General features: G+C 52.1%; 1 protein-coding gene and 2 long non-coding RNA genes across 5 annotated transcripts in view; 2 read left to right on the top strand and 1 right to left on the bottom strand.

Moving 5' to 3' along the window:
• LOC133280955 (uncharacterized) overlaps positions 1-7444 on the top strand; it is a 52667-nt gene extending 45223 nt beyond the window's left edge. For all 3 annotated transcript variants that reach the window (XR_009747319.1, XR_009747317.1, XR_009747318.1), the window contains 2 exons: positions 4827-4969; positions 7314-7444. This is a non-coding gene — a long non-coding RNA (uncharacterized LOC133280955). The remainder of the gene's footprint in view (positions 1-4826; positions 4970-7313) is intronic.
• Positions 1-23028, bottom strand: part of NFRKB (nuclear factor related to kappaB binding protein) — a 254050-nt gene that overhangs the window by 66303 nt on the left and 164719 nt on the right. The window lies entirely within an intron of this gene.
• LOC133280990 (uncharacterized) lies at positions 17709-23015 on the top strand. Its single transcript, XR_009747334.1, has 3 exons — positions 17709-17786; positions 21971-22341; positions 22994-23015. It is a non-coding gene; the product is annotated as an uncharacterized LOC133280990 (long non-coding RNA).

Below are 23028 nucleotides of genomic sequence, written 5' to 3'. Positions count from 1 at the left end.
ACTGGTTTCTTTCATAGATGATGCTCTGTCCCTGTATCAGCCTCACCTTATTGTTACTAGTTAGAGCCTGGCCTCACAGCCAGTGTTTCAAGACAGTGTTTGATGACCATTGCAGAGAAGTTGTCATTAATAACAGCATTAACAAAATGCTGAGCAACGCCAGCTCATCACTTCAATGGGGTAAATCCATCCCTCCTGCATGGCAGAGCTGCTTGGCATTCCAGCCCAAAGGTGGCCACATCCATTCCCTGTAAAACCAGTTAAAAACAGCCCCTCTGGATGAAAGGTGGTGGTACTTGAAGACAGTTATTTTATCTTGCTTTGGCTCTATTTATGGTTATTTATGACCTTACCCCTGCTCCACCCCACACATTACATGTTTGTGAGGCTTTTCAGTGGGGCTGTTACTGCTTTCAGAGCAGATCAAATCACGTTTTCCCACCCTTTTTTATCTTGTTTGCACTTCAGCTTCTCCCTGTCCCAGCACTGGCACATTTTAATGGCAGGAACCAGCTTTACCTTCACAGCCCGTTCCTGGCTCAGGTTCCTGCGGAGCTGCACCTTTAAGAGATGCTTTGGATTTGGCTATAAATGATAAAATGAAGCAGATTTCACCTTGTCCTTATGGATAATGATGTGCCTGCCTCTGCTACCCCAGTTTTCCCATTCACAGTCACCCCTGAAGGAAGTTTTGGGGATGTCTAACCCTTGTTTTGCAGCTCTCCATTTGAGATGAGGTGTGATGGAGCAGCTGGAGAGCTGGTTATGCCCCTGGCACAGCTTTGAACCAGCCCATCCTCTGTTTGATAGGGTAAATACCAGAAGAGGAACTTTACTGGCAAAGATGGTGATGGGACTGGGAGCAAAAGGGTGATTTCTTGGTCCCATGAGACCTGTGGCAATGTATAACCAGTTGATGTGGCAAGAGAGAAGGCATCTTCAGGCAACGTGCGTGTGTTGGCGAGCCTGCGTGTCCTGAGCATCCTCCTCTGGGATGCGGGATGGCTGGGGATGGATGCCCACGAGAGGAGCAGGAGGTGGCACGTTTAGGAGCAGGTTGGGCTGTGAGTGTGCCTGGTCGAAGCTGACGTTGCTGTAAGAGCAGGGGAGGTTGAGTTTTTCCACCTTGCAGGCAATCGGGGAGGAAAGAGATTGTCTCACTCCTCGGTGTACGTATATCTCGTCTCCGAGTTGCCCAGGCAACGCTGTATATGTTTGCAGGCTGGAAGGATGTGGGGATGGAAAATGAAGCCAGGGAGTGGACTGAGGAGAGAAGTCCAGCAGGAATTTTCCCCTTGGTCTTTTGTGGCCCATTGCTGAGCGCTAATAGGAGCTGCTCTCCCCAGGGTTCGTCATCAAATCCGAGATTTCCAGCTTTATGACTTTAAATCAAGCCCCGTTGCTCTTGGGAGGCCGTTTTTCGTGCTCATAATTAACCTCACAGAGGTTTAGCTTGAGGGGGGGGGGGCTGCAGGAGGGGAGCCAGCAGGCAGGGTAATACCATAGAAACACAAACAAGGTACAACATCTCACTCTATGGGCTGGTGGAGAGCTGAGCCCCTGGGGAGTAGCAGCTCCGCAGCAGTGCAGCTGCTCCTCCGACGTATCCCAGTGCCTCCTTCCTTGACAGGATCCCTGGAATGTCTCCATGGGCACTCAGGGCATGACTGTGGCTTGTGTATTGCTCTAGCACTTGGGGTTTTAGGATGCCCCAGGAGAAGCTGCTGCAAGGATGCTCCTGGATGGACCATAGCTTCTCCATGCTAAGGAAGCTCCTGGTTGCAGTCGATTGCCTGGGTTTAATTCCTAATATCTAATCTAAATCTGCCCTCTTTCAGTTCAAAGCCATTCTGGTGAAGGTTTAGCCAAGGTTCTTATTATCCCAGGTCATCACTTCCACGTGGGATCTTGCTGCCTGTGTGCCGTGGCCTTGAGTTTGCTCTTAGTGGTGTGGGATAGATGGATGCTGCCCCAGAGCTGCAGCATCCCTTGGGCAGGAGAAGGGAGGGAGCTCTAAAAGTAGGTTTGTGGGTGCCTTAAAGAGCTGAAAAAGGGCTTTAGTGAGTGTAATGAGTATAAGCTGAGGCACTCAGCACTGCCATAACCACACAGGCACCTCCTATCTATCCTTCCCACCGCTGTTTCCCCAAACCCATCTGGAACCTCACTGCATCGTGGGCTTCCTGCATGATGAAAAAGCCCCTTCATCTCTCCAAATCATTTTGGGCCTTTCCCCAGGCAGAAATGACCCTTTTTCCACCTCTTCCCCCTGCACCCCTGCCTGTAAAAGCCAACTTGTGCTCCAACTTCAAACCCTTTGGCATAAGGTTGGTGTTTCTGCCAGGCAGCTTCCCCCAGCTCTTCTGATCTCAAGCAAATAAATAAGGCAAGAACTTCACAAGGAAAAGGCAAGTGATGCTGTCCTGTTGGAAAGCTGGCATTCCCCACCAGATAAGGATCAGAGCGGCCATCTGGTGCACGCAGTTCTAATCTCATCGTGTTATTTCATTGCATTGGGTTGCATTGATTTTAGCTGCTCCACTTCCCAAAGCCAATGCAGGCTCTATGTGGGCTCATAGTGCTCTAAGCTCTTCCCTTTCCAGCCTAAAGGAGGTTTTTAATGTGGGAGACCAGGTTGCATATCTAAATGTATGTCCTTAAAATCAAGCTTCCAAGAACAATGGTGGAAGCAGCCCAAAAATGTGCTAAGAAGGATGAATATGTTAGGACTGGAGTCCAAGCAAAATATCAGAAGGGTGAATCAGAAAGAAGGAAAGGAAGGAGGGAAAAGAAATGGAAACGTATGGAGTTCTTACAAAGCTGGCTTTGCTTTTAATGGCAATGGCAGCTTTTCAGGTTGAGCTTTGAGTGCCGGAGAAATACGTCAACTGCTCCTGCCCCAGCCATAGACTGGGGGGATGCAAAAGCGCTGTTGCGGTGACACGTTCATGCTGGTTTCAATCCAGCCCCATTTAGAGTCAGACTCAGAGTGGTTTGGGCTGCAAGAGGCTTTAAAGCTCACCCAGTCGCTGGGATGAGCAGGGGATGGAGCCTGGCAATGCTGCAGGTGGAGCTGGGCTGCTTCACACATCTTCCTTGGGCAGGACAATGGGAGATGCACCCGTGGGTGCTGCATGGTGAAGCTGTTGGTTGAGCAGGTCAGGAGCCCAGCAGGAGGAGTATGGGGGTGATGCTAAACGTGCTAAGGAGCATTTTCTGGAGCAGGGATAGCCCTGTGTCCTTTGGAAGTGCCATCTGAGCATCACACTGCTGTTAGCCTGGTGCCTTATAACTGGTTATAGCATATATCTATGGTTATCTATATATAGCATATTTAACTGGTTATAGCATATATCTGTGGTTATATATATAGTATATATAACTACTTACAGCATATATCTATGGTTATCTATATATAGCATATATAACTGGTTATAGCATATATCTATGATTATATATATACAGTACATATAACTAGTTATAGCATATATCTATGGTTATATATAGCATATATAACTGGTTATAGCATATATCTATGGTTATATATATGCAGTATATATAACTAGTTATAGCATATATCTATGGTTATATATGTGCAGTATATATAACTAGTTATAGCATATATCTATGGTTATCTATATAGAGCATATATAACTGGTTATATGGTGTCTGCTCTCTTGGGCATCACCATATGCTTTCTGGTAAGTCCCCTAATCCACTTGAGTGCTTTGGGCAGGCTAAACCTAAGCTGTCTTCTCCTTATCATTCATTCTCCTTCCTTTTAGCGTTGTTTGACCTGTCCCATCGCTTCTCTTGCAGCTTCCCCACGTTACAGGAGGCTCCAGCTGAAAGAGGGCTGGTTGCAGAGGGCAGCTGAAGGAGCCAGGAAACACTCTAGTCGGGAACCCTTGTGTTTCAGTGCATGACAAGGGGAGAGAACTGTGTTCTCCAGGCTGGTGTGGTGGCGACAGGCAGAGAGGGAGGAGAAAGGGGGAGATGAACCCCAAATCTGGCCTTCCTCCTGGTGCCTGCAACACTGGTCAGGGTGAAAGACAGGCTGTGTCTCATTAATCTTCTATAAGCAGAGGGCGATGCAGTGGAACAGAGCAGTGGTACTGGATGAATGGCCTGCCCTTGGAAAATAAACACTTCAGGCTCTGCCTCAGCGTTTATTAACGCTGAATTCCTTTGCTATGCCCAAGTTGTGCTGCCCAAATCCAACCCAGGAGCTTGGGATGCGGGTGGGAAACACCAATGTGCAATGAGCGCATTGGAGCAGCCACAGCATTCGTCTGGCCTGGGAGTTGCCATGCTTCAGCTCCAAGCTGAAGGGTTTCTCCTGCTCCTAGGGGGTTCTCTCCCCATCACAGCAATGGGGTTGGAATGAGATGGCCTTCAAGGGCCATTCCAACCCAAAGCATTCATGGTTCTCGGCAGCAGGTGGGGAATGCAGCAGCGTGGTTGGGTTTGCAGATGGGGATGCTTCTCACCTTGGTCCCAGTGAGCCAGGGAGGTGGCACTTGCTCTGTCTCCATCCATCTTCATGCACCACGGGATTCCCACAAGCAGCACTTGTTTTCTCTTCAAATCTCTTCTGCCTGGTGGGGTTTTCATTCCCTTCCTTTGCAGAACCCCTCCAGGTGCTGTCTGGAGTCCACACGCACCCAAACAGGCCTCTAATTCTGATTCAGAGCGATGGTTATAATCTATAATAATATATAGATGTGGCTTTAATCATGGCAGGGTTTCACATAGGATACCTGTCCTATGTAATACAATGTCTTGCTGTATAAAGAATTGCAAGTTTGGGGCATTTTGTCCTACAGGTTCATTCACTTCTACTGCTCAGGAAGGCAAAACCACAAGAGGATGGTTGAAGTCAGGCATTCAACATCCCACTTCCCCCCAGGATCCCGGTTGGTGTTTGCTGGACAAGGCCCTGCACCAGGAGAAGGGTTTGCTGAGAGAGGTGAGTGGCTTCTGCTCCAGCCATGGACCTGCTACTTGCCTGGTTTTAGCATTGCTCAGTGCATCTTGTTCTACCTTTGCCGTGCTCAGGGTGTAAGAGCAGCAAGAGAACGTGTAGAGAGCTCTGTCAGTGCTTACACCTGCAGTATCAGAGCAACAACCCATCCCTTTATCATCTGGAGACAGGCTTTGGACAAGGGATGTAGGGACAGGACAAGGGGGAATGGCTTTAACCTGACAGAGGAGATTGAGATGAGCTCTTAGTTCTTCCCTGTGAGGGTGGCAAGGTGCTGGGATTCCATGGAACCAGGCTGGGATTCCGTGATCTCCGTGTGCAGCATTTCCATCTGCAGAGCAGGAGCTCAGCAGAAGGACACAAAGAGCACACATCCATAGGCAGAGCAGTGCGTGTGCCCCCTCCCGTGTATCTGCCATCAGGAATAGCAAATTCCATAAGCAGTGACGTTTGGGGCTTTACCTTCCTGGTGGCGAGAAGAAAACAAGCACCCCCCAGCTATGCTGGGTTGGAAAATACATGACATAACCTACACTGGCTCTTCATGTGATTCCTGCCATGCCAGCTTGGTTCCCATCCAGCTGAGCAGCCATTCCTGAGGATGGGAGAGGTTGAGAAGGGGGGGAATTTCCACTAAACTCGATTATTTTAGCTGGAAAAATAAACTCTTGCTGCAGCTCGAAGCAGATTCCTGCCTGGTGCCTCCCCTGCTTCACGTGAGATGCTGCCATGCAGCCAGAGGACCCGCTTCCACCCACACTGCTCCGCTTGTGTCATGTATCCCTTGGTCCTCAATAACCAAAGCTTCACAGGGAAGGGGCAGCAGCCCTTTGCCTTTTGGAATGCCAGCATCCTGGTGGGAAGCCATCACTCCTGGGTACAGCAGCCCTGTCTGACCCCCCCTTTTGTCTATGGGTCTCCAAACTAATGCTTTTTGTCCCCGAAACCACACTGCCCCACTACTCCCTGTCCCTTTGGTTGAGGAGGAGCTGTCAGAGCAGGACAAGGGGCTATTCTTCGTGGAGAACAGTGGGGGATCTCATAAGGGGGTGCCTGGCCCTCAGCCATCACCCACCACTGCCCTTCACACCTAGGTCACGTCTGGGCACTGGCATTTATCAGGACTGGGGCTGGTTTGGGTACCAGGAGTGGATTGTGCACAGAGGGAGGATGGAGAGATGGGGTCAGCGCTCGGGGATGGCCTCTGGGTGTGCAGAAGGGTCCTGAGCTCAGCACTTGAGCACAACTGATGCCATAGGCAGAGGTTTTAGCTTGTTTTCCTAATACATGTGCAGGTTTCTGGGGGGAGACGATGGCTTCTTGCTACGAGTGCAGATGAAGCATCCCCACTGGACCGAAGGGCAGCACTGCAAGCCCAGAGGCAGGCAGGGCAGCAAGAGTTAAGGGCTATAGTTCCTTTGCCATGTCCCCCTCACACTCCAAGGTGGCTGGGAGCCCCACAGCCCCATGTGCTGGTGCTTGGAGCAGTGCTGTTTGCTTTGGAAGGAGGGAGGCTTTGTCTGCGGAGCCGCCGGCCAGTTTTCCACAGCCCACCTTAGGAACTCTCCCCAGCACAGGCAAATATCCTCCTTTCCAGGTGCTAATTCCATGCCTGACCTCCCAGCAGAGGCAGATGTCAGTGTGTGTGTGGGATATTTGCAGGGATGGAGAGACCTGCCACCCTCATCCCTCCTTATGATCCCATCCCGCATGGCTCGCTCGTCTCTTCCTTTCTGCATGGTATTTCCCCTCGTTGCTTCATGTATCTTCTGCAAGGTGATGAGTCCAAGAAATCGTGGAATCATGGAATTGGAAGGGACCTTAAAGCTCATCCAGTTCCAAACCCTGCCATGGGCAGGGACACTTTCCATTAGACCAGGTTGCTCCAAAGCTCTGCAGTGGTCATGGCACAGAGTGTGATGGGTACCAGGAGCCTGGGGAGGATGCAGGAGGATGCAGGAAGAGAGTGAGGATGCTCAAGAGCTTCAGTGGACAATGCAGAAAGGGGATAAAACTCAGGGTTTTGACTAAGGCCAGTCAAGGTTGGTAGTTCCATCCACACAGAACTTTTCCTATGTGGAATGCTGTCTTTACTGTGTATTTTGAGTGGCTAAAATCCCAGAAGGAGCAAAGTCTAGGGGAAAGGGAGCTGAGGGAAGCAGGGCTGTACCATAGCTCCAGGCCGGGGGGGGTTAATGGCTTAGGGCTGTAAAGGACTGCCTTTGGGCTAGTGCTGTGTCCCTGTCTGTGGGTCAGGGCTGGGGGCAGTGTGCAGGGGATGGGCAGCTTTAACAAACCTCTGGTTTAGGTTTTCCTTCTTTCCCATTAGGAAAAGCTCATCTGGGATGGTTTTCACACCACAGGAAAGCCAAGCAGAAAGTTCCTCGAGGGTGGCCGACTTTCCATAGCTGCTTTCCAGGGGGATTTCTTCCCCATTCCTCTCAGCAGCTGTATTCACAGGAGCAATGGCCTAGATCCCTGCAGCCATCTGGAAAGGAGCTGTAGGGAATCACAGCCCTGATGTACCGAAGGTGAGTTCTCCCTATCCCAACACAGAGCCTCATCCATGCTTTGTCCTTAGTTGGTCCCCACTTCTCCATCTCTGGGTATCCTGAAATCATGTTTTTTTCTGCAGTTTGATTCCCTCTTGGATGTCTCTGAGGTTCTCAGTGAGTCTCAGAGCTGGAAACGTTTCCTTCTTCAGCACTGAAGGTGCTAAGGACATGATTGAGTCGCAGCATGAATTGAACAGCACTGCAATAGGGATGTCTCTGTGTGGGGTTGTCAGAATGCAGCAAGAAGTTGGTGTTACCCCAAACCCATGTATTGGGGGCTGTTAGGGCTGTTTCCTCTACTGTGGGGCTCTGAAGGCACTCAGAGTGGGTGCAGAGCTTTAGGAGCAATCTGCCTATGCCTTTGGGTTGGGAAGGGTATGGGAGTGTCTGTTAAAGCACAGCCCTGAGATGATGCCCATTGCGGTCTGGAATGCTCCTGGGAAGCGTGTAAAGGGATGGAGACAGCCATGTGCAAGAAAGCAGCTCCCAGGACATGGGGATGCTCATCTGGGACCTTGCTCCTCAGTGCCTGTGTGCTGTGCTATTCCTGTTCATGCTGGTACCCAGGGTCAGGAGAAGCCGTGTCCCTCTCCAGTGCTGCCAGAAGCCTTGCTGAGGATACAGAGGCATTTCAGAGCATCACCAGGCTCACTGGAAGCTCCAGGTTCACTTTCTCACGGGAAGAGCAGACTTGGCCCCTCCAATAGACCCAGGCTTCCAAATTCCCCCCTGCCTGTGTCTGTTTGTGCATGTGCAGCTCCCTGACATCCCGAGCCCCCGCTGTCCATCCCCGTGGCCTCGGGTGACTCCGTGAGCACTCCTAAGGTGAGTTATGAGGAGGGGGCTGGTTCCACCAGCAGCCCAGTGAACCCAGCATCCCCCCGCCTCCCCCAGAGCCATCTGACAGCTCAAGTGGAAATAGATACAGTCCCCATGCAGGCCTTGTGTTGTTGTTGGCAGAGGGACCCAGAGGCCTCCAGGTTGAGAGCATAAGGGGAGGAAAATTGTTCTCATCTGAATAAACATGATGAGCTCTTTGCCAGCAGCTCCAGTGCCCCAGCAGAGGAGCCACAGCTGGGCCATTCCCTCCCTTTGGGGTAGCTGGTTCGACAGGCAGCCTTGTTTCTCCTAGGGGATGGTGTGTTGCTTGTCCTTGCTCCAGCCTGGAGCTGATGCAGACACCCGTGAGCATCGTCCTGCTCTGATACAGTGCAGGTTTCTACAGTCGTGGTTCCCCAAAAGATGGGAAAGCAGAAGCTCAAAGCAGGATGAGGTGGTCCATTCTATGATATCTTCACAGGTATCATAGACTGCATGCATGTCAGGTTAAACAGTGCCTAGGTTGTTGGATGGTGGCTGTTTTAGTGGGGAACCTTCCCTAGAAAGCCCCACCTGGCTACGACTCCAACCAGCCCTAAACCCTGCTTAAGAGTCTTGTATAGCTTCAGTCTGTTCCTGATTGCCATAAAGCCAACCCCTGCTTGCTTTATGCTTCCTACCACCCACCAGACCTTTTCTCCCACTGAACTTCATAGCTTTAAGCTCATTCTATGTCTTGCAGGAGATGGTAGCGATTTCTAAAGCATCTGACAAAGCCCCATTCCAAACCCTCCCTGAAGTGGGAGCCTTGAGCCCCCGGGGGGTGAAGGACACATTTCATGTTCTAACATCTTCTCCTGCACCATTCTGGGTCCCTTCTGGCAGCACAAAGGGCAGGAAAGGCCACAAAGCTCCTTAAATTGTGAGTAGTTTTCCCTCTTTTAAACTGCATCAGTGCGTGGAAACGGCATCTGCGTTCCCCTTTTACTGCTCGCTATTTGGGGATGAAGGAAACAGGGGAGGTGGGGGCACTCATTCCTGACCTTGGGAAAAGCAGGGGGCTTATAAAAGCTCTTAAGTGCTGCAGGAATTATGAGGCAATTAAAGAAATCAGGCCAGAGCTGGGGCCGTGTCAATAAAACTGAGAGGAACTGATGTCAGCTCCACGCAGGATGCAGGCATTGATGCTTCTGCCTTCTCCTCCCAGCACTGAGCCCATGGGCTTGGTGATGCTGAGGCCTCGTGCTTCCCAGTGGCATATACTTGGAAATGCAGGAGTGATTTTAGGGCTTGGGGGGGGCCTCTTTTTGGTTGTGCCTTTGGGGTTCCGTTTCCCATTGTCTCTCAGATGTGGGTCATTCCCAGAGTGTGGCCTCGTGTCCTCAGATGGGGTTGTGGCTCGGGATTGTCACGCTGGGCTTTGAATGTTCCTCTTAGGTGTAAGTGATTTCTCGTGCACTCCACTCGAGCTGAAGTGCTGGTGACATGGAATGAACCCTCTCCTCTGCTTCCTCTTCACCGAATCCCAGAGAACTATTGCTGGGCTCTTAGGAACGGGGAGAGCATTTGCCAACGTCCTCTGCCCAGCTTTAAAACAAGGGGAAGGGGGGGAAAGAAAGTGTGGGGTTCAGTCTGTGTTTGCTAAGCAGCTTTACTTAAGCTTTAGTCATTTATTTGCTTACCTACAAGTGCTGGCTGGATCAGAGCGATGCAAATGGGTTTCTTTAGGGTAGATGAGGGCTTAGAATAAACCCCTGATGTCGCAAGAGGTGCAGCACGAGCTCCTTTGGGTTTGGGCTCGGTTTGGCAGCTCCCTCCTTATGTTTCTCCCTTCCTCCAGGGAGAAGGAAGTGGAAGCACTTCACATGAAGTGAAGGGACACAGACTGAGGAGGGTGATGGGGATCACTTGGGAATGAAAGGGGTGGGTGGGCTGGCAGCAAGCTGGGAGTCGCCTCACGCTGTTGCTCTTAGGGGCTGTCTCACTGGCACCTACTAACGTGATAAAACGCATGCTGAGATGCTGGCTGGGATGGAGGGTGGGCAGAGTGCAGACCCCGAGCCCCAGCCCCTCCATCCAGCCCCAAATGGGACCATAGACTCTTCCCTTAGGTGTAGAACTGCTCTTTGCGTGGGGTCTGGCATCTCTTAAGCTCTGGTAGCCCTGGTTAGCAGGGACCAAGCAGGCACCAGTCCCTTGCCCCAGGCCATCCTTGCCTTTTGCAGCTTGGTTTTTATGGGCACTGAGAGCAGCTCATTAGCTCCCCTGCTTGCTCAGGTTATATTTGCTGGCTTTCCCTCCCTATAAACCAGGAATGCACAAACAGAGGCTCGTGCTAAGGGAGCAGGTTATGGGGCTGGAGGGGAATGACCCCAGCAGCGAGGCTGTGCCGCCTCTCAGCTTAGCACAGGGTCCCCAGGGGCTTCCTATGGGGTCCCAGCAAGGAGAGGGTCAAGCTGGGGAGCTGAGGGCCCGTCCATGTGTCCCTGCAGGCTGTTGGGTTTGATACAAACCTCAGGAGCCCTTTAGCAGTAGGATTTGCTCCAAGCCTTTTTCAGAGGTGGGGAAATCGTGGCACAATCGGAGCCAGGATGGCTTCAGGAATGGGGAAGAGAGAGGAGTTTGTCCTATGCTCTTCATGTCATAGAACCCCAGACTGGTTTGGGTCGGAAGGGACCTGCTCTAAGGTCTCTCCCCTTAAGGAGCCTTCTCTTTCCAGGCTGAACCAGCCCAGCTCTCTCAGCTGAGGCTGAGCCTGTCCCTGAGCCTTTCCCACATGTTCATGCTCTGTGTGTGGGTGACAGCCCCAGAGCACAGCATTCGGCTCTTATCTCCTCTCCCTGTCTGGTTCCCCCGGTGCCAGCTCCAGATCAAACACAAGGAAGCCCCAAGGGCCTGGGCTATCACTGCTGGGAAGCAGACAGCAAACTGCATCTGCTAAAGTTCACAGCTTGAATGGCAGCAGCTCTGGCAGCGAGGGAAGATGTTGCTTCCTCTCCCCCTCTTCCATATAGGTATCAAATACGCAGTAAGGACACACATGGTGGGTATTGGATGCCAGCAGCTCTTCTCCTAGGCTTTGGCCCTGGTGGGAATGAAACCCCTGCCTTTAACAGCCCCTTCAGCACATTGCCATCCCCACATAACTGTTCTTGTATCCATATAACCTGCTTTACAGCACAACAGCTTTTGGGCAGTCAGCAGGGAAAGGAGGGTCCTAGATCATAGGAGGCCAGCCTGGTTTGGGTCTCACCCAGTTCCAACCCCCTGTCGTGGGCAGGGACACCTTCCATTAGACCAGGTTGCTCCAAGCCCCATCCAACCTGGCCTTGATGCTTTTGTCCTCGGATTTTGGTGATCATTAATAACACCTTTAGTGTTTTCTGTATGAAAGATGTGGGATGTAACAGCTTCCTGGTGGGAAAAAAGAGAGTTTATTCCAAATCTAAAGGCTTTGCATATGCAACACCTTGTTTCTGATACCTTTTCACTTGGTTTTCAGCACTTTGTCTTGCTCTTGTAAAAAACCTGCCAGTGTGAAGTACCTTTTTAGCTCATTTGCCTTGGTTTCGGTGAGATTTTGATGTATTTAGCATAGAGCTGCCTGCTTTTAACAAATGATTGGATACTAGAAGGAAGTATTTCTGCCTGGGTAAGAGGGGATGCTGCCCAAAAGAGGCACTGCAGCTACTTGTAGCGAAACAGAGGATGCTGGAACATCCCAGAGACGTGCCACATCCCCCTTGTCACCCCAGTCCTGCGCATGGCAGATGGGGGTACCCAGCAAGGATGCAGGAGCATCGCTCCTGCCTATGCACTCATTGTAGCTGCTGGTCTCTACCTTGTGATGAATCCCTGATGATTTCTCAGCCTGAGCCATGGAGTCACTTGCGTTGGATTAGAACCTGGAACTTGTACAGGCTGGCTGTGGGGTTTGTGGCTTCCTTTCCCTCTCTCTGTCTCCAGAGCCCATGGTTCGTAATAAATCACCTCCAGCCTGAGCTGAGGTTTGCTGCTTTAAGCTGAAGCAGCTTAGTTTTATGCTGATAAGCCAGGCTTTGAATCCTTCCCAAGATCACGGGTTGGGGCCGGTAATATCACGGAGGAGAGGCTGTTAATCATGATATATCACATGCCGATGGGAGCGTGAGCAGCACATTCCCCTTAGATCAGCAGTTACAGCACTTGGATCTGCTGGAGCCAGTGGGAGGGAAGAACCCGGGCTCCCACCAGATATAAATTAGGGGTTTTATCAGACCCAACTTAACAGTAAATAATGTGAGGGAGAAATGGACCCCAATGGCAGGAGAATGTTGTGGTAAGCACCTATTACTTACAGCAGTGCCAACACTTCTTAAGGCCTTGATCTTGGTTCCCTCTTGCGCCGTCTCCCATCCAAAGAGACCCAAATCCACTCAAGGGGGGACCAAGGCATGGAGAGGACCTGCTGCAGCCTCTTGTTTCCCTTATTCTTCTTTGCCAGCACCCTGTCAGCACATACATTCCTTATCCTTTAGCTCCAGGCAAACATGGGGCATGTTCAGATCCATCATGATCCTTCTCTCCCAACATCACTGTTGACTTTGGCCAACTGCTTCCATGGCTGTGCTGCCGTGGCTGTGTCTGCTGAGCCCTCCTCCTCGGGGCTCCTATCGCATCCCATGGAGACAGAGCTCTCAAGCTGCATTCCCATAGGATTAACCCTGCAAAGACCAACGTAGCACACAGCATAGTCACCCTTATGGAGAGGCACCAAGCTCTCTGAGGGGTTTGCACCCTGCAGGTTTGACTGGTCTGAGGTGGGAGGTGGAGGAGGCCTCCTTGAGGCATGTCCTGTGCTGACAGCCTATGGAAAGGTTGGATTAGTCAGGATTACAAGTATCCTGATGCCAGCAGCCGGGCAGGAGCCATGAGACGTGTGCATGGGGTTATGGTTCCCAGCCCTGCTCTCCCTCTGCTAATGCCTGGTACCATGCCCACCCCATCTGCCTTTGGGCTGGCTGTGAACCCCCCAGCCTCACTCATCCTCCCATCTTAAGCAAAAAACCCCATCCCTTCATCCGCTCGGTGCGGACGGTGATGGAGCATCTTTTATCCCGCTTGGTCCAGCAGGATTCCTGCTCCTTTGTGATGGGAATGGGAGCATCTCAGTGCCCCTCAGCTCCCTGTGTCACACAGATCAGATGGTTTGTTGCCTTGGAACATGTTTGCTGCTCGCCCAGCTGGGGGCTGGAGATGAGCCAGGGTCCAGCCGTGCCTCTGCGGGAAGGCAAGATGGGAAGATGAAGGGAAGCTCTGGGCTTTGCTGCCTTCATGGGAATCTGTCTCGCTTTCCCTTTCCTTATTTCCCTTTTGGGGGGCTATTTTAAACCATAAGGACACTGTTTTTGTTCTACAGTTCAGAAAGGTCAGCGGCTGTGAGCTGACGGCATCCATCCCATCCGTGCTGCCTTCTTACCAGCACCACCAGCACGTGCAGCACCGACATCTTCCCCTTCTTCTTCAGTACACCATTTTGGCTGGCAAAGGCTGGGACCACCTCGGAGTCGGGTTGTGCTCCTCCCCAGTGCATCCTGTCAGCAGCATCCCTCTGTGCTCGGTGGGATTTGCAGGGCTGATGCAGCTTGGTGAGCTCCGGCTCCCATCCCGCCTCGCCTCACTGAAGCCATCGCTTTGCATTGAAGTCCCAGGGTGAATCCCTCCAAGAGGGGGAGAGCTTCATCAAGCCTCTGCTGATGGATGGATGCGTGTTTTCCTTGGCCTTCCCGCCTTGTGGCTGTGATGTGAGTGATGAATTCATCTGTGCAGGGACCCTCAAGTCACGGGGGCAGAGGGGAAGCATCTATTACAGCAGCTTGGCGCGAGGGAGGAGGAATAGCAGAGAGGAGGCTGGTGGTGGTTGCACATCAAAGCTTTCGGAGCCTATCTCCTCGATTTCATCTGCCTGTGGTGAAACCACAGGCTCAAGGGAGAGGTCTTGGCCATGAGAGGCTCCTGTGTGCAGGAAGAGCAGGGAATTTCTTAATGCCTGCTATGCTGGGCATGTTCATTCCTCCTTCTATTTTGCCATGGGGTGGAGAGCCCTGCTGCAACCGCTGGACATGCTTTGGCTCTGGGCCACCATGCCTGTCACAAGCGCGATGGAGGTGGTTTGGGATTGCAGCTTGGATCACGTACAGTGTGCCCAGGCATCAGCATCCGTGGCTCCATCCAGCCCTGGGGCTGGGGCTGCTCCACATCCCAAGCAGAGGCAGCAGCTCCGCAGATTCCAGCAGCAGGGAGAAGGGAGCAGCACAAACCAGGAGGTTCTGAGAAGGGCACCGTGGGCTTCAATGTCCTGCTGTGAGGTTCTGTAAGGCTCAGTGGATGCATGGGCAGTGATCTCCCTGGGAGCTGAAACCCAAATCCTCGTTGCCTTCAAGGCCGGGTTGGATGGGGCTTGGAGCAAGCTGCTCTAGTGGAAGGTGTCCCTGCTCGTGGCAGGGGTTGGAGCTGGATGAGCTTTAAGGTCCCTTCCAACCCAGACCATTCTGGGATGCAAAGCACTCTCCATGACTGGGGACCTTTTGCCAGCATTGAGCAACGCTGGCTCGCGCTCCCCTTGAACTTTAGTCCTTTAATCCCTGCCACGGCAGCCTCTGGGGGGAAGGAATGTTGCTGATTCCCCATTTCAGCTGCTATCGAAACCTTCCAGCTCCATCCGGGGCCATTGTTGTGTGTGTCCTGTCACCCACATTGGCCATGGACCAGCATTCCCGTCGCCATCCCTGCAGGCTGCCAGCAAAGCGATCTTCCAGCTGGGATGTAAAACCAGCCTCGTCCCCGGCTCCCGATAGCCCTGCACAAAGCCAGGCTGAACTTGGAGATGTTTGTTTGTTTGCTTGTTTTGGCAGGAGGGCCATGGAAGCTTGGGGGAACGTTTCCTGCATCCTTCATCTCGTGTTGTGGCTCCGGCTGGAAAAGCCGTTCCCGGTTTCCTCCCCTTATCGCTTGATGAGGTGGTTGATGTGGGAAAGGCAGCTGGACAGCCATGTGTTAGGCGTTATTGCTCCAGCTATTCATAGCCTCGCTCTTGGGCAATGATTCTGGGCAAGGCTGCGTCCAGGAATCATGGATTTTAGGAGTGTGGAGCAAGGGATGCAAGGGCTGCTTTTAGGGGGCTCTCCCTGAGTTCTCCCAGCAGCTCCCTTCCAACAGGGAACTGGAGGAGCTTCCTGGAAGAAGCCTTTGGTGTCAACCCTCGTGCTGCCCTTCTCCATCCCAGAGTGCTTCTTCCATGGAATCCAGCTCTTCCAGAACCTCTCCGGATCAGTTGCCTGGTGTCCATCTGGAGCCAGATGGATTTTGCCAGCAAGGGATGTGATGCCAGGCGTTGGGAATGGGATCTGGTTGAGGTTCCCCCCCCCCGCCTCATTACTTCTTCTTTTGTTTGTTCAGGTCCAGATTTATGAAGACCACAGGGTCAGCCCATCTCCACGTGCTCATGGGCTGTGATTGAAGGGCTTGGAAGGGGACATGGAAGAGAAATGCTGTAGTAAGGGCATGAATTTAATTGGCAGGATGGTTCTACGTGTGGATATAGGATCCCTACTCCCAGAGCATCCTTGAGGAGGTAAAACATTCCCTGCTCTGCATCTGTATTTGCAGATAAGGTCAAGTCATTTAAGTGATGCAAAACAGCCTAAATGACATCAAGGCCTTTCCCAAACTTATCCTCAGTTGGAGAGATCCTCATCTTAAATCCTATAGGCACCCTTGAAAACACTAGGAGAGAAGTTTGACCCAATGGGTGCGTAAGGACAAAGTCTGGGTGGATTTCCTTACTCAGAGTCTGTGCTTGTGTGTTATCTATTCAACCAGGGTGTCCGTGTCCTGCAGACTTGGCTGGAAAAGTGGGAATTGAGCCTGGAGGAAAGCCCCATCAGGAATGAAAGGAGAAAACACAAGACTCCTCCAAGCCCTGCTCCGTGTGTGAATTGAGCCAGGAGGGACCACACTGCATCCCTTGTGTGCACAGGGCAGGACACTCACCCCAACGTGGTCCCACCACCTTCCCTGAGGCTGGGGATGCCCATTGTGGGCCAGACAATGGGCATGGAGCATGAATGGAAAATGATCTCCTGTGTTGGGCTGACAACAGGCTCTCTGTTGCCCAGGCAAGTTCTCAGCTCCTGGGCGAAGGGAGCGCTCCCACCCCAGGCAATCCCTGCTTTCATCTTTTCCTATGGATGCATTGCTTGTTCCTACTGCTCCTGAATAATCCAGTGTGTTAAACAATAAGAGAGGAGAGGGAAAATGTTCTTGTACAGCCTCATTTCCTGGTTGTTCTTCAGGAGTCCCCCATGGAGCCTGCTTACAGCAAGGAGATGGAGAGGAGGGAGAGCCATCTGGGGTACCCAGGCTGTCGGATGATGCTCACACAAGACTCCTGTGTACCTGAAGGCATCTCAGCCACCTCTTACAGTGCTGAGAGCACAAATTCACCTTCGATATATAGAGAACAGAGGGGTTTAGCATTTTCACATGCTACTTCTTGCATGTTGTCAAGAATCAGGGGGTTAGCTGGGGAACAAAGGTGTTTGGGGACCATGTGTGATGATGGGAGCTCAGGATGAGGTTTTGTCCTAGCTGATGCTACCCCAAAATCATGATAAACTCTGGCCCCTCCTTACCCAGCCTGCGAAATCCCTATCTGCCTGGCTCTGCTTTACATCCCATGGTGATGGAGAGCAGGGAATAGAGCCGTATCTGGCTTGTTCCTGTGCAAAAAGTGCCAGAGGAAAGGGCTGGGATGAAGGAGATCCAAGCCCCTCCATGGCTTTCCAACCATGCTCTCCCAGTTTGCACACTGACCAAGGGGCAGAAAGCTTTGGGGAATGGTGGCTGGGGGCACATACATGACAAAATACGACTTGCCAGACCTATTTTCTCTGCTTTTCTACCTTTTTTCTTCTCTGATGTACAGCTGAGGAATGCCCGAACCTAGGAAGCTTTAGCCCAGAAGGAATTCTATCCAAAGAATTTATGAGCAACTTGAAAAGAGGAGGCAGTGAGGAGAAACTAAAAGCCAGATGTAGCTGCAGCTCGAGATGGCTTGGAGCTGAGTTTCAGGTCTTGCAGGGGCTCTGACTGGGAGCTGTTGGATTTCTGCAGTGTCCACAGGCGGGTATTGAGGCAACGGTGAACTTTTGATGGCTTCTTTTCCTGGTCTTGTGCCCATCCAACAGGGAGGATCTGACTGTCTCTCATCAACCTCATGCTTCTGGATGCTGCTCTAAGGAAGAGAGGAACAGGGATCAGCAAACAGAGCTGTGAGACGCTCTGAAATGCTGCACTTGGGAGCTGGGAAACACCGCCGAGACGTGCTCCTTTTGAAGACACATCATGGGAGCGTGGCTCCAGAGGAGGAAACAACTCAGAATGCACAGGTAAGCGAGGTCTCGTGTGTTGTATTTCAATATACACTCATCCTCTGGCATGAACTGATTGCAGACTTCCCTGTGAGGGTGCTGAGGTGCTGGCACAGCGTGCCCAGAGAAGCTGTGGCTGCCCCATCCCTGGCAGTGTTCAAGGATGGGGCTTGGAGCAAGCTGCTCTAGTGGAAGGTGTCCCTGCCCATGGCAGGGGGTTGGGAATGGATGAGCTTTAAGGTCCCTTCCAACCCAAACCAGGCTGGGATTCCATGAAGCACAAAGCTTTGGATGTCGGATCTTAAACTGGTACCGTTCTGGGGGTCAGTCACTGCGGGAGCTGGAGAAGTCAGGGACAGTGCTCTGATGGATGAAACAGGAAACCTAGCCTATAAACCAGGGTAGAGGAAACTTGCACAGTGAAATGATAAGGGATAACGAGGATTGGGAAGGCATCAGCTCCTACTTCACATCCTTTCCTTTGCTTTGAAGTAGAATATGATGCTTTGAAAGTATCCCTGGGTGATCTGGGGGGTGGTGATGCACAAGCTGGGGGTGAGCAGCCTCCTCCTCCTCTCTCCCCTGTACCCCCAGCAGCATCAGGACCTGGTGTGTTCAGCCTCACCGTGTGCTTTGCCAGAGCCTGTGATGAAGAAATGAGGCTCTGCCTTTTGATCCCTGCTCTGAGCGTCTGCCTGATGTCATTCCGTCTGGCAACCGACAGGAGCTCCCCTGGGAGCCATTGCTCAAAGCAACAGCCAGCCAGAAACGAATAATACCCCATTAAACAGCCTAAAAGGCCCAAAGCACACAGTCTGCCTGCTAAATGGAAAGGCAGCAGAACCCAGCACCGAAACCTGCCTCCTGCATTCACCCAGAGCAGGGTTGCAGCATCTCCTGTGTTTACCTGCATCATTACATCAACTGAAGCTATTTTAAAGGCTGGGATCACAAGGCTCCAGTCCTTTCCATTCCATTTATATGGAATCCCAGATTGGTTTGTGTTGGAAGGGACCTTAAAGCTCATCCAGCTCCAACCCCCTGCTGTGGGCAGGGACACCTTCCACTAGAGCAGCTTGCTCCAAACCCTGTCCAACTTGCTGGTGTAGTTTTGTGTTCCTGGCTTTAGCCATAGCAAAGGGGTTTGTGTTCAGAGCAATACAGCGCTCAGCTGAAGTAGGGGTCCAGAGCTCTCTGTAAATGGCTCTAGATGTCTACCGGCATCTTTGGGACCTAACCACTGTGAGTGCTTGGCCCTGCATCCCTGTCCTGGACTTGTTCCACCCAGCTTTCCATCAGAGACCATTATATTCTGGATGATTATATATAATATATATATATATTATGATATATATGTAATGATGGGTATATCATCATAGAATAGAATCACAGATCGGTTTGGGTTGGAAAAGACCTTAAAACTCATCAAAGTGAAGAATTTTGTCCTAAGATCTCATCTCAATGCCTCCATCAGTTTAAAGCCATTCCCCCTTGCCCCATCACTACACGTCCTTGTAAATTTGGCCAGCAACACCCCTGCCATCATCCCCCCCCACACCCCGCACCTGTGTCACACTGAGACCTGCACATCAGGCAGGTTTAGCTCTTCATGTTTCCAAGCGCAGTGGGTTGGCTTTTTCCCCCTTGCATAAGGCACACGTGCACCTGCAAAGCAAACTCTGCCTCAGCTCGTCCACATCCATTCCCCCTGCAGGTTACAGCAGTGACAAACACCCTGTTGGAAGCCTGTGTAGCAGTTTTGGCAGCTCTGCTTGTGATTTGTGTGGCACTGGCAGAGTCCTGAGGGACCAAAAGGAGTTAATGCAACGGGATGCAAAGCTTTATCCCCCTCAGGCTGGGGAAAGAGTCCCCTAACTGCTGCAACACTTCCATAGGGATTTGGAAATCACCGATGGGAGGAATGGGGTTGAATCTGTCAGAGGGGCTGTTGTGACACTGGTGACAAGCTGCCCGTTTGAGCTGGATCCCAGCTGGCATTACCTTGGATCCATCACTCACACATCCGTCGCTCCTCCTTCCCAAGCCGCTTCTCCCCGGAGCACTCCACAGAGGTCCTTCCTCTTTGCAAGCCTCTTTCCCTTTGGCCTTGCAAACCTCTCTGCCGTGTTCTTCCCTCCTGCTGGGAGCTTTCGGGCCCTTCAGCACAACCTCTCCCCTTTTTCCTGTAGGAAACAGCCCGTTCTTCCCTTGGCTTTGCTGGGAAGCTCCCCACGAGCAGCCCCAAACCCCACGTCCATTTCCATCAGAGGGGCCCGGAGCAGCGAGCAGAGCTGGCTCCTGCTGACAACCTTGAGGCTTGGGGGGCAGCATCCCACAGCCCCACAATGAGGCGTCAGTGGTTTCCTTGTGGCTTCACAGGGTCACTGCTGCAAGGCTGAGATGAAATCCGCTGCAGAAGCTTCCCAGCTTAAGGAGCGCTCCTGACCTGCAGCAGGATTGTCCCCAGAGCATCCCTGCTTAACCAAGGGATGCAGCGACCTCACGGGACACCTGCACTGTTTCTGTTCATTCCCAGGGTGGGGAAACCTGTGGGAATTCCTGGGAAATGTCTCTTTTTCCCTGCTGCTTGAGGCCAGTTTCCTTCCTTGCAGACTGCAATAGAAACAGCAGCTTCCCAGGCAGAACAGAGCATCCCTGTGGGGTTTTCATCCATTCACACCTTCCCAAGGCAGCACCGTGCACTCCCTGCCACCAGCTGTTTCCTTTGCAGTGAGAGGGGAAACTGAGGCACAAACCTGACCTTTTCTATCGAAGGAAGGGACCTCCTCCAGCCCTCTGCCCCATCTGAAGACATGGAGCAGATACCCCCATGTACCACACAGGGATGCTGCCGCATTTATATGGCCAGCACTGGGGCAGAATTGAGGCTGGCTGCAAGCAGAGCAGTGACAAGGTAAATAGGGTCCAAGCTAAGCCAGTCTGTGCATTCTATGTTCAATGTGGGAGCAGAGGATGTGGATAAAGGACAATTCCAGCTCCACTTCTTATCTCTGCCTCAGTTTCCCCTCCAATAAGGATTTTCTCTGTCGCATCCTCTGCTGTGGGAGGAAAACATCTTCATTCCCAGTGTTCTTAAGTGGGATCTTCCCTCCCAAACCCTGCAGTGAAACCCTTCTGAAAGGAGCTGGTATCTCTCACACTTGGCTGGGCTTGCTGCAAGGTTTTTCAATCATCTGCTAATGCAAGGAAAAGCAGCTTTTATTCCCTCTCTCCCCCCAGTCTTGGCAGGAAAGGTGGAATGTGGATCAGGAGAGGTGCAGCACCTTCCAGCCCAGCAGCTGCTTTGGGGGATGTGGTACATGAACGTGCAGGATTCCCAAGCAGCCCCACACATCCCAGCCAGGGGTTCAGCAGGGCAGGGGAATGGATGACTCCAGTATTCCCATGTTCATCTTGGGTGATCCCGGCTCGTGAATCCACTGCAGAGGCATCCCTTGGCAGCTTAGGATGCAAAAGGAGATGGCAGAGAGACAACCAGGTCAGCTGGCTTTGGGAAGAGCTGAAACACAAAGGGATCTCCTGCAGGACATCTCTTCTGGATGCTAGGGCTGCCCCTGTGGGAGGAATCACCCCTGCTTCAAAGCATTTGCCTACAGAACAAGACCAAGGTGTGTTTGCCCTCCCCTGCCTTGCACAGGGGGAGCAGGGAAGGACACAGCAGGCCTCGGGAATGGCTTTCCAGGTGCTTCCCTATCAACACATTGCTCTTGGGCCACCCGCTTTCCACTTTGCCATGTCACTGAAGCACCTCAGCCACCAGCACAGCGTGCAATGAGGTGTTACCTCTTATGGGTGACAATTTATGCATCAAGAGATCTTGTAACGGTCCCTAAAGGAGCTACAGGAAACCTGGAGAGGGGCTTTGGACAAGGGATGCAGGGATAGGACAAGGGGAATGGCTTTAACCTGCCCGAGGGGAGACTGAGATGAGCTCTTAGGCAGAAGCTCTTCCCTGTGAGGGTGCTGAGGCGCTGGCACAGGGTGCCCAGAGAAGCTGTGGCTGCCCCATCCCTGGCAGTGTTCAAGGCCAGGTTGGACACAGGGGCTTGGAGCAAGCTGCTCCAGTAGAAGGGGTCCCTGCCCATGGAACTGGATGAGCTTTAAGGTCCCTTCATCCCAAACCGTTCCACGATCTTGTGGGAAGCATGGATTTCTTCCTCTGCTCCCTCTCTCCTCTCCAGCCACCTCCTTCCCGCTTCCCACCCGCCCAGCTTCACGTGCAGTGGGGAAGGAAACAGCCCCAGGGAAACACCCTGGTCTGCATTTCCATCTGGGCACAGTCTGACACAGCCCTGGGAACGGCCAGGCACAGCAGGATCTTCCACCCTCCGCAATCAAAGCAAGGCAAAAGCTCCCTCTCCTTTTCCCCTGTTGCCAAAGGGTAGAAATCCCACCGAGATCCAAAGCGTATCATTCCAGTGGGAGATTTCCCCTGGGAGGATTGGTTATTTGATGACTGGCTTGTTCTGTAAGGTCTCAATATCCCCTTTTTTCTCTGTACAGCAGAGGAACATGCACGAGAGCGGAGCTGCGCCGTTCGCGCAGCGAGCAGGTGATAAATCACAGGGCCATTGATTCAAACCATTCCAGGGAATGGGAAACACATGGACCCTCTTTCTAATTAACTGTTTGATAGGGCTGCACGGAGCTTCGGGTGTAGTTTTCCAGTGTTTTGCATTTGGCTTGTCTCAGCCCTCTCCATGGTAACTGCAGTTTACTGGAAAGGGAGAAAAGCCTGCGCTGGGGAGAGCTGCAGGGACTTGGTGCAGCTCAGCCCAACCACAAGAAGAGAGGAAAGGATTAAAACCCCCGTTAAAGAGGGTGTTTCCTCCATGGGAACGTTCCCTTCTCTTCCCAGCTGCAACAACAAACCAAAGGGGCCTTCTTTATCTGTAAAACTCCACTTTCTGATGGGTTAAGGAGCACTCAGACCCTCCAAGGCAGAGGTTGAGGTTTGCTTCCTTCTTGTTCCCACTTCTTGTACCCACGCAGCCTATCTGGCACCTCTTCTTGGTCCAGCTGCCCATCAACACCCATACTGGTCACACATCAGTCTGTGCACCCCAGTGCAGACACATCTACATGGGGGGTTATTTGTAGGGTGTCACCGGGTGGGTCTGGGGTGGCAGAGCACTATGGAGGGTGTTCAGGGCGCACATCACATGGGATTTAATTCAAGGCTTTAATTCGTGGTGAATTCACAGTGATTCTTCAACTCGGGAAGCTCTGAGAGGGATCT

Source organism: Pezoporus flaviventris, unplaced genomic scaffold (assembly GCF_033815535.1).
Source record: "Pezoporus flaviventris isolate CSIRO_AGI_PZ_B2104156 unplaced genomic scaffold, CSIRO_AGI_Pfla_v1 ptg000093l, whole genome shotgun sequence".
NCBI classification, from domain to species: domain Eukaryota; kingdom Metazoa; phylum Chordata; class Aves; order Psittaciformes; family Psittacidae; genus Pezoporus; species Pezoporus flaviventris.
The sequence above is the reverse complement of the archived record's forward strand: the minus strand, read 5'-3'. Positions and strand labels throughout refer to the sequence as shown.